General features: G+C 42.7%; 1 pseudogene across 1 annotated transcript; it reads left to right on the top strand.

Moving 5' to 3' along the window:
• The first annotated feature begins 8,470 nt into the window (after positions 1-8,470).
• Positions 8,471-8,896, top strand: LOC308522044 (small ribosomal subunit protein uS12-like; annotated as a pseudogene). Its single transcript has one exon. The product of its transcript is annotated as a small ribosomal subunit protein uS12-like (transcript).
• The last annotated feature ends 1,191 nt before the right edge of the window (positions 8,897-10,087 follow it).

Raw genomic sequence — 10,087 nt, 5'->3', positions numbered from 1 at the left:
AGGAAGCAGATTAATGATTGCCTGGGGCTGGGCGTTAGCAGTGGGGGATTGGCTGTGAAGGGCCAGGGGGAAACTGCAGAGTAACAGAAGTGTTCCATACCTTGTCTACGGCACTGCTGACACAGGGGCACACGTTTGTCAAAACTCATCAAAGTGTTCACTTAAAAATAGCCCATCTTTTTGTATGTAAATTATACCTCAAGAAATAAAAAAGAAAGAAATGCCCAATCTCAGCCTCACCTTAGACCTACTGAATGAGAATCTGCATTGGAACTACGTGCCCAGGCAGTCTGAGTATTATTGGAGTTTGAGAATCAAAGGCGTAGAGAACTGGTGCTCAGTTTGTCCGCACGTTGGAACCTCCTGGGCAGCTTGGAAATTACTGATGCCTGGATCTCACCCCAGAGACTGTGATTGATTTGGTGTGCAGTGTAGTCTCAGTATTGAGATTTTTAAATACTAACCATGTGCAGACAATGGGCAGCAGTTCTCAAAGTGGGGTCCCCAGACCAGCAACAACTGCAGCCTCCCCTGAAAACTTCTTGGAAATGCAAAATCCCACAGCTACTGGGTTAGAAACCCTGGGGTGAGGCCCAGAAATGCATTTTCACAAACCCTTCAGATGACTCTGACACACACCAAGTTTTGAGAATCACTGATCTAGACCTAGGAAGATTATTTTTAAAACAAATTCCTCCATCTCCAACTCCTCTCCATGAACCCAAGTCCAGGGGAGTCTCTGAAAATAATCTGCATTTGAAAATCACTGCTGTGGAATTTAGAGAAGAGATTAGCTTATTAAAGGTCCTAGAGTATGGCATCAAATTATCCCATGTATAGATTCCCTCCTAATCACCAGCCCCATGCTTGTTGGAAGAGAGAGGAGGAAGATAAATGTCTAACATACTATTCTGATACATTAACCAAGACTTTTTAAAATCTCTATTTCCAAGTATACCTGGCTCTCTTTCCCCAGTTGAGCCACTCAGAATTAATATGTCAGAAATTAATACTTACAGAAAGTAAAGGGGAGGAAATGGAGTTTGTGGTTGGCTCATTAGAATTTCAAAAGCCATGCCCTTAAATGTAAAGAAACAGAGCTCAGAGCATAAATATTAGATTTCCAAATCAGATATATAATGAGTCAGAGGAGAGCATAGAGTCCCAACGACTAGCTATTCTACCAGTAGGAAAAGAGGGGGGAAAAAACAAAGAGTGCATTTACCCAACTATGGGTCCCTGAGAAAGGGAGTTCAATGATCTGTTTTGATCACCACCCCAGGCAGAGCTGAAGGCTTGATAGAAACCCACGTAGGTAGAGGATCCACAGTGGAAGGGGTCTGTACCCCTTATCTATGTCAGCTTCAGGGAGGCCAGCGACTTACCAGAGTATGACTCCGTGCTGGGCCTGGACAGATGTGGCTTCGGGTTTCACTGAATTTCCTAAAAGCCAGCATGATGAGGGACAGCAGCTTGGATCTCATGTTCCACCCAAGGCTAGACTTGAGGGATCATAAAAAAGGCTAGGAAAGAAGAGGATACAAGAACCTATGTGAATTGACGAACTTAAGATCCAATAAGATAGCGGACACCTCGGAAGATGCCAGGGTGAGAAAATGCCAATAAGGACCAAGTAATCTCTTCCAGATCTTAGAGGCAGGGGCATCCCCAAGTTAACTGAGATTAAGTCTCTGCCACCTGGTGTGACAGGGGCTTTGAATGTAAATGATAGCATTACAGAAAAATTCAGCAAGTCCTAGAAAACTTCTCCTGAGTTGGTCACCCAAATTGGTTCCCTTTATATATTGAATTCCCTCACTTTAAGGGAAGTTGGTTTGTCAGATTGTGAACAGAAGATAGCATGTGAAAAGCCAGTAACAAGAAAATTTTGAAAAATAAAATCAAGGAAATATGGAAGAGGTCTCACCAGGTGGTGGAAAATTGTCAAATGAATGGTCAGGTAAGTAGTGAAGGCTGATAGGATTTTGTGAACTCTAAAGCAAAACGGAAACACTGGCTCACACTCCAAGTAGAGGAATTGTGTAACAGACCAAGTAAGAAAAGTACTGGGAACTAGCAAGTACACTAGCCCAAAAGAGGAGAGTAAAACAAAATTCTTTAAAACAAGGGCTGAAATGAAATGACTGCAATATTGAGCAGATTTAAATTCCGATCCAATTAACATATGTTGAGCTTCTATAAAGTACCCATCATATGGCTTTTTGTCACGTGGAAGAAACCTACTCATTATGTTTTGCAAGACCAATTGAAATTTACCTAAGTGAACAGAGTAGTGGCCATTGAGTCTAATGCCACTTCCCAGGGATATACTAGTATTGTGTCTCTCTTACTGGATTATACACTCCTCAAGAACAGAGATTGTATCTTCAGTTCCTCTTCTTGCTGCATTGTCTCATCCTTAAGTATTGGGATATGGTGCTTAGGTTTTGTCCTTGGTTGCACTAGAACTGCTGAAATTTAAACATGGGTATTAAGCACCTACTCTGGGGTAAAATCCTGTTTAACCACAGCCTGCATTATCTAGTACATGTTCTTCAACACGCTCTGTACTGGGCTTCAAGAATCATTTGAGTCTAAAATGTAAGCACAAATAATTGGTGCCAGTCATCTTGCTAAGCTCCATAACCAGTGCTCAAACCAGCCAGCTGATCTGGTCAACAATTTCCTTAAAAAATAAAACAGGTAACAAATGTGGTCATGTGTTTTGGGTTATAGCACAATCGTGAATGGTAATAGAAAGCTTTGAGTAGCAAAACTGTTGTCTATTATTCTCCCCGACATGAACTATATCCCAGCCACATTTTTTTTCTCATTTAGCATTGTCTTGTAGTATAATTTTTTGTCAGCTTAATGAGAAAATCCTCCCCAGTCAGAGAATAGACACCAAGAGGTCCCCAAAAATGCAATATTTATGCCTTTTTATGACACAAAAGGGCCTCACTCATTATATTTTGAAAAAATGAATTAATCCTAAATAAAGAGCAGCAACTATCGATTCGTATTCTGTCTCCCCAACTAGACTGTGCATTCTTCAAGAATGGTGACTATGTTTTCAATTCTCTTCTATCCCTCATTCCACACACACAGAGAAGTGCCTACTTTAAGACTCTATATAAAAGAAGCGAATTGTGAAACTCAACTGACCTTAAAAAATAAGCAAGAAATCTGTTTCATGACCTTGTCACAGGGGAAAATTGCCTTCTGAGATTACACACAATAGGGAACATGGAAAATGTAGATATTCTTCTGTGATGTTAATTTTAAAAAGTTTCAGACATCACATTTCTGTAATGTGGAGGATTGCAGAAAGCAGCATTGGTGATGTTTTTGAAAACTATAAAAATATTCCACCATCTGCCATGAATATAAAAAGTGATGTGTGATTTTTCAACGTCTTAGGAGTCTGCGTTAAAAACATTGAAATGGGAAACGACTGGAAAACCTACAATTGGAATGCATACTTGGACTCGGTATAACTGAAAATAAATGTACAAAGGATCAGTTCCTGGAAGCCAAAAGCCAACCGAAAAGGAAGGCTGAAACCAACCTCTCCTGTCATTCTGAAAGCTCCATCGATACCTCCAGACTTTGAAAAATCTACTCGGATGGTGCTATGAAGGAAGTACTATATTGGCTGGTTTTACCTTCACAGTCCTCTTCAAGGTAAGAGAATAAGAACCACAGAACAAAACGTCAATTAAAATGATTAACCAAGTAAACCGAGGAAAGGAGCCTTAGGCGAAGCTCTGGGTTCACTTCCCATTGTTTCCACTCAGTTATGTCAGTGTGAGCAAAGCACTCGACCTCACTGAACCTCCGTCTTTCCTCTCTACGACAGGAATAGTAATAATATTTTACCTTCCTTTATGGTTCGCTTTTATGATCAAATAAAATAATGTTTGAAAAATCACACTGCAAACTATGAAATGTAAAATATTGGAATTTAAAAATATAAGTATAAAGAATGAGGACTATAACCATATCCTCTAAACAAATGTCCCATTTGTTCTGACAAAGCATTTTCTTCTTTTGAATGTACATAGAAAGTCTTAAATCATATTAAAAATTAAATCACATTAGGTTGACAACAAATTACATAGTTCATGAAATGAAATTTAGCTGCTCTGGAAAATCATAAACATAGGTGGATATGTGTAGACATGGAGATGTTGAAGTCTGGAGAGGGAAGTTATAGGTGGGTGGGCACCCTAGTACTGTCTTTAAATGTTTATCAATAGGCTAGGGGCTCAGCGCACAAATTTGTGCACCTTGAAAGGAACTGTGGGCCGTAAGGTTTCAGTGGACACAGGGGCGGGTCTCAGCCCATCCTCCATGCCTGCTGGCCCCCTACTGCCACGGTCCCTGGTTCCCTGTCTGCTGGCAGCCCCACTCCCGCCATCACAGCTTCCATGTGCTGATGGCACTGGCCCCGCTCACAACCGCTGATGGCAAGGAGCAATTGGGACTTGCTCCAACACCGGGTGTGAGCAGTGGCTGCTGCCCCGATCACCCCTGAGGGATTCTCCACATCCCCCTGGGGAGATTGGGACCAGCAGCCGCCACTTGCACCCGCTGATGGCGCCAAGCGATAGGGGCCAGCACCAGGAGTTGGCAGCAGGTGCGAGCGGCAGCTCTGGCACCGGCAACGGGGGCAGGCAAGTGCCAGGTGGGACCACAGTGTGTGGGAGCAAAGAATTTTCAGTAACCACCAGAGGCTTTCCCCGATGACAGTGACTGGTGCCCTGCCTTGGTCTGGTGCCCCCACTCACCTGCTCTACCATCCCTCCAAGGCTGACGCTCACCATGTTCCATGTGCACCCCCTGGAGGTTAGCACATCATAGTGACTGGTTGTTTGGTTGTTCAGTTGTTTGGTTGTTCTGTTGCGGAAGACCAGGTTAAAAACCAAGCCACCCTTAGAGAAAGGGAGTTACATTTTATTATTAAATTCTGTGCAGGCCCAGAGAAAAATGTTCCTTTTAAATTCTGGGGCCCCCCCACATGGAGGAAACTCATTATTTGTACTTTTTCCAGTCCTTTGTCTCCCAAATTTGGGATGAGACTTCTGGGACTTCTGAGAAAGAAGGCCTGCATGTTGGGAAGGGGCCATGAGACCATATCTCAATGCCTGGCCTGGTGTCAGCACTGACAATTCTGTCTAGGACAGTGATGGCAAACCTTTTGAGCTCGGCATGTCAGCATTTTGAAAAACCCTAACTTAACTCTGGTGCCGTGTCACATATAGAAATTTTTTGATACTTGCAACCATAGTAAAACAAAGACTTATAATTTTGATATTTATTTTATATATTTAAATGCCATTTAACAAAGAAAAATCAACCAAAAAAATGAGTTGGCGTGTTGGCGTGTCATCTCTGACACGTGTGACATAGTTTCGCCATCACTGGTCTAGGGCATAGTTTATGGCCTCTCTGGAATGGAAATAGTCTGATTTTCCTTATTATTTAAGCAAGCAAGCATTTACAGAAGCCATACTATCAGGGTTAAAATTTCAAACAGCAGTTTTTATATAAGATGGATGCTTCAGTTCCGCCACTCGGTCTATTTGCATATTAGGGTTTTATGTATATAGATACTACTCAAGTCCCATTAGGTTTCCCCAACTGTCCATAGTCCCACAACTTTCTCCCCTCTGAAGGAATTGACCCTTTCATTATATATACTCTTTTCTGCTCTTGCTTTATTGTGCCTTCTGAAATAAATTATACCATCCTTTTGAGCCAAGACCATGGCTCATTCTTCTGCATGACTCATAGCACCTGGCAGAGGGCTTGGAACAGAGACCATGGTCAGGAGATGCTTGTTGATTAATATACCACTTTATGTAAAGCTCTATCTATTTCCCTAACAACCTAGCCCTGTGTCTCCACAGAGAAGCAATCAGAAGGGGGAAAGGCTTCATTTGTGGAAAGATCAACAAAGAGAACTCATGACTATATAGTATGTTTCCTCCGTGTTACCTCTTCTGTGGAAGTCTTTATCAATCAGTCATTAATCCATCCCCAATACTTAGAGCACAATCTTACTAGGAGACCCAGGCAAGACAGGACTATGGCTAGAGAGCCAGGTCCTCATCTCTGGCACCACCATCTGTGGACAAGAGGACAAGGCTCACCTCTCCCAGACCTTGGAGCCCCACCTATACAATAAAGCAGTTGGTTCAGATTATTTCCAAGAACCCTATACCTTTCTCAACTCAATAAAATAGGACACTGAAAGAGGTGGCTTACTGGATCCTGGCTAGTGATTCAGTAAATACACTTGGATTATGAGAGACAACTGGATTACGTGGTAAATGGTGGCAGGTCTTGGTGAAAAACCATAACAGAGATTTTGCTTTCCATTGTGGCTGCTTTTTCTTCCAGAAACCTGACTATGGTTGGGAATCAGGCAGTCAGGGAAGCACAGAAGACTGAATAGTTCTCTCTCTCTCATTACAGAGAAAACAGCCCTGGATGCTTGCAAATTTTACATGCATAGAAATAGGCTTCGTGAAAAACAAAAATGACATCAAATGGGTCTTCAAAAAGGAAATTCACCTTTATGAACAAATACAGCCTGGGGTGTTCTCAGAGTTCAGAGAAGGGCAAAAATGAGGTTACATTTGCAAAATCTCCCAGCAATGCATAAATGAGTTAGGCTATAAATGAACACTAGATTTGCTTCAACCCTAAGAGCTTCTATAAAGCATAAAAGCTTTTAACTCCCTGTGAATAATACTTTCCCATAAAAATCTGTCTTCCTGAACTCTGTTTCTATAATTTCTGTATCTATAATTCGGAACCTTGTTGTTATTTTAAGATACAGTGATAAGTAGTTTCAAAGAAATAGTTCTCCCAAGCACATCTGCATGCTAAGACAGTTAACTACGTCCTAGTTTCTCAGCAAAACTCCTTCAGTTATCCATTGACCAATCACAGACTCACCTTACCACTGTTCTCTCCCTTCTGCTGTCCAATTCCCACCCAGGCCTTAAGGCCCAGGTCTGGGAAGCATGCCCTGCTTGCTTCCTCCAGGCCACTGACCTCCCCACTTCTCCAGCTCATTCAGATGTAGGAGGTACCAGATAATTTATCACGACTACATATTCAGGATTCCATTGCCCTCCAATAGTTTCATAAAACTTAATAGAAGTTGCTTCAACTAGATGATTGCTTCTTTGAGATTTTAGAAACATGAATTCTTATATATGAGTTCATGGTAGATACTTACCCGTATCTATGGAAGGGAAGAAGGAGAGGAAAAGAAGTAACCCACAAATACTTGTTGCTTGACTGATTCTATTGAAGAATACCTGGTAGGACATCTTGGAAAGGTGCACAAATAAAGAAATCCTTTTGGTAAAATAAGAGCTGGACCCTGAAGAGATGTAGTGGGCATAGCATTTAAAGGCAATAGCTCCAGAGTCGGAGTGCCAGGTCTGACCACCCACCTTCCCAACAACATCTGCTTTGGGCCTCAGTTTCTATTAAGTCAATGAAATATGGATAATAGCAGTGTAATAGGCAGTTAGATGAGCATGAGCAGAGCAGGAATGATGAGCCATATGCAGAGGGTCTCCAACCCAGAGAGCCGCAGATGCCTAGCAACAGGCAAAACTACAAGCCCTTGCATGACCCCGGCCTTAAACATGAAGCCCTGGAGATGACATCTCAGCTGTGTTTCAGCTCCAGGCCCAGAAAAGCAGCAAAACCAGGCAGAGTGACACCCTGACGGCCTCAGGACCAGCTGTATTGACTAATGGCCCCCTGCCCCGGTGCTGAACAGTCAGTGGAGACCACAAGCCTGAGAAGACACACAGGGAAAGCTGATGAAAGTTCGATTGAGATTTTCCCTGGGACCTCCAGATAGAAACCCTTCGTATCTACACTGCTCAGTGGGAGCAGAGGACTCTGCTCATCATAATTACTCAGGGACTTGGGCTTCTAAAAGTGCCTACACCTGATACACCATGTCAAAACAATGCTGCATGGCTTCCCACAGCAGAGAAAGAAAGAATGAAGACTCAGCACCATCACTTAAGGGCTGCCGTTCAAAAGTTGAGCATTATTCTCATTCACATTTCACTGGCCATTGCAAGTCACATGCCCATGCCCAATTTTAAGGAATTGTGTATTCAGGAGGCAACAAGTAGAAATTTGGATGAGCGCTAGAATAGTCTAGTACTAATAAAGTATGTAACTGCAGATCCCTCACACTCTAGATAGCTGAGTGAGTGGGAATCAAATGGCATGGCATGGCATGGCATGGAATGGCATGGCATGGCATGGCATGGAATGGAGGAATGGAATGGAATGGAATGGAATGGAATGGAATGGAATGGAATGGAATGGAATGGAATGGAATGGAATGGAAATAAATGCCAGACACAGATACTCTTGTAAAAATGGTAACTATATCTCTTTTGCTCAGGCCTGTGGTGTTGGCAGGATGGGCAAGTGTTGGCATTCAGACTGCCTGGAAGCTCTGGAGCGACCAATGAGATGAGAAGTGGCATGGACAGCAGGACAAGAAATCCCATTTGGGCAGAGCCCTGAGGCCAAGCCTTTTGGATGTGCTTCCCTTGCAAAGGGACTTGTGCTGGGAAATGTAGAGCCTGAAGCCAAACAGCCAAATTCTGCTTCAGGAAGGGTGTCAGGGTCCAGTTCACCACGGATGGTAAAGAAATCACAGCTTTTGTACCAATGATGGTTGTTTAAATTTTATTAAGGAAAATGATGAAGTTCTGGTGGCTGGATTTGGTCGTAAAGGCCATGCTGTTGGTGGCCTTCCTGGAGTTTGCTTTAAGATTGTCAGAAAGCCCGTGTCTCTCCTTTGGCCTTATACGAAGACAAGAAGGAAAGACCAAGATTATAAGTTTTGATGATGAAAACACAGTATTGATAAATTTTCATATGCCTAAATAGATAAATGGAAGCTATCATCATCATTGTCATCATTATTATTCTAATTTTACAATCCTGCAAGGTAATAGTATACCCTCCATAGATAAATAAAACTGAAACTCAAAGAGATTAAGACACTTACTCAAGGCCATACGAACTACAAGATATTTATTGATCTATTATCTGTCTTTCCATTAGAGCATTCTATCTATCTAAAAATCTTTAGCGTGGCTCTAAGCTTATCTTTCCAAGGATATTTCCCACTCATCCTCTTGCTGCAACTCACAATTTACCCAAACTACTCTCATTCTTCACAATGCTCCTCTTTATGCTGCCACTCACATTCTTTCCTGCACTTGAAAAAGCCTCTTCTCCTTATCCATACATCTCAGTTGCACTGATCCTTCAAAATGTGCTCAAAAAATCTTATTCCATGAAACTTTTCCCCATCCCCTCCAACAATCCTTTTCCTCCTTCTGATTTGCTATAATTCCTTATTGTTGCCTATGCCAGCATTGTATTTATGTCTCACTACTCCCACCTCACTGTGAGCTCAATGAAGGCAGGACTTGCATCGGCATCTCCTGAATGGACGTGAATTTACTGTACAGGGTATGAGGTGCAGGGTATGCCATGGCGCCTTATATTCTTGAAATTGCACTAGAGCTGATTCTGACACTCACCCCACCCTCATGGCTAGTCTGGTAGGAAATTCAATAGTAGTCATTATTCAGACCTTTCCTCCCTCAAGCCCTGTGCATGTCCCTGTGCAAACGTGAGGAAATCATTCCTGGAAGGCCCCTGGTTTGGGTTCCCACAAGTCGCTGCTAACATGTGCCTGGTCTCCTAACATCCAGCTCTGTCCAGAAAGGGTATGTGCGCGTCCTAAGCCTGTCCTTGCGGAAGACAGACCAAGCAGCCATCCCCTTCCTGCCCACCCTCTCAGCATCCAAACTCTTGTCTCCTCTCCAGTTCCTGAGAGGGAGGGGACTATGGGGCCAGAGGCCATGAGAGCCCCCCAGCTTTTAGTAGAATCACCTCCACTCTCTTGCATTGCTTTGCTCTCTCTCTCACTTCTCCTACCCTGTACGTAATTCCCTTGTTTCAGTTTTCAGAATACCAAAGAAAGAAAGAAAGAAAAAAAAAAAAACACTCTGAAGGC

Source organism: Myotis nattereri (assembly GCF_964212035.1).
Source record: "Myotis nattereri genome assembly, chromosome: 7".
NCBI lineage: Eukaryota > Metazoa > Chordata > Mammalia > Chiroptera > Vespertilionidae > Myotis > Myotis nattereri.
This window is presented reverse-complemented; position numbering and strand designations above follow the sequence as displayed.